This window comes from Tiliqua scincoides, chromosome 1, assembly GCF_035046505.1.
Source record: "Tiliqua scincoides isolate rTilSci1 chromosome 1, rTilSci1.hap2, whole genome shotgun sequence".
NCBI classification, from domain to species: Eukaryota; Metazoa; Chordata; class Lepidosauria; order Squamata; family Scincidae; genus Tiliqua; species Tiliqua scincoides.
The window spans coordinates 189,306,661-189,307,729 of record NC_089821.1 but is presented as its reverse complement, the minus strand read 5'-3'; the positions used below and the strand labels follow the sequence as shown (position 1 = coordinate 189,307,729).

Below are 1,069 nucleotides of genomic sequence, written 5' to 3'. Positions count from 1 at the left end.
CGGGCCTCCTAATGCCTTGTAAGGCATTAAAAAAGGTCACTTCCAGTTTCTCCGTGAAACTAGAAGTCATGTGTTTTTAGCTTCAGAGCTCAGTCTGAGCTCAGCAGAGGCCAGGGATGGACATCCTTAGTCTCTGCTGAGCTCAGAGGCCCTCCAGAGTTGAGGGAAGAGGAGCTCGTCTTGCCTCCAGGAGGGCAGCCCCCTGGACCGCGGGGACGGGTGTTTGCCTGTATCTGCAGTTCCAGCTATCCATGGGAGGTTCCAGAATGGAATCTCTTCAAATAAGAGGGCATGCCTGTAACTTTTTTTGACTCCAAAACTGAAACTTGATGTTATTTGGCACAACCCAATCCAAATACATCCAACTTTGCACTCATTCACATTGGAAGTAGTGAAATCCCATTGTGCTGCTGCTGCTACTTCCCACAGAGATGAAATTGCAAGCAGTTATGACAGGACAGATCTAGGATTATTTGTCATAAGTGGTTGGCAACCTTCAGTCTCGAAAGACTATGGTATAAGCTTACAGCACCCGGTATTCCCAGGCAGTCTCCCATCCAAGTACTAACCAGGCCTGACCCTGCTTAGCTTCCGAGATCAGATGAGATCGGGCATGTGCAGTAAGTAAAACTTCAGTAAAAGGAGGACAAAATGTTACCCTAAGTGCAGAGGAGAGCATTAACCACCAATGAAGGTGCCTGATCTCGTCCAGAATTTGCGGTAGGGAATGATCTCTTTTTATAACTAGGCCTCTTTGGATAATGGCTGGATTCCTTTCATATGATCAGAAGGTGCAACAAGGAAGCATCCCAGCCTGACCTCTCCAAAGTGTCATCACTACTGCACTGGTTTGAAGCTCTCCCATTTTTTGAAGTTCTTAAAGGGCATTGATTTCAGCAAGAATTGTTTGCAACACAGTACTCTGTCTGAGAGAAAAAGGAAGGGGGAAAAGTGTCATTTCTTTCCTTTGCAGCCTGAAAAGAAAGACTCTGAATTGATTGTTCTCAAATTGCTGGCAATTTGGTAGCAATTTTCTAAAAAAAAAGTGTTAAATACCTTAAAAAAAATA

The 1,069-nt window shown here is 44.6% G+C and overlaps 1 pseudogene; it reads right to left on the bottom strand.

Annotated features, from left to right (window-relative positions):
* Positions 1-520: 520 nt before the first annotated feature.
* LOC136637577 (5S ribosomal RNA) lies at positions 521-641 on the bottom strand (annotated as a pseudogene).
* Between the last annotated feature and the right edge of the window lie 428 nt (positions 642-1,069).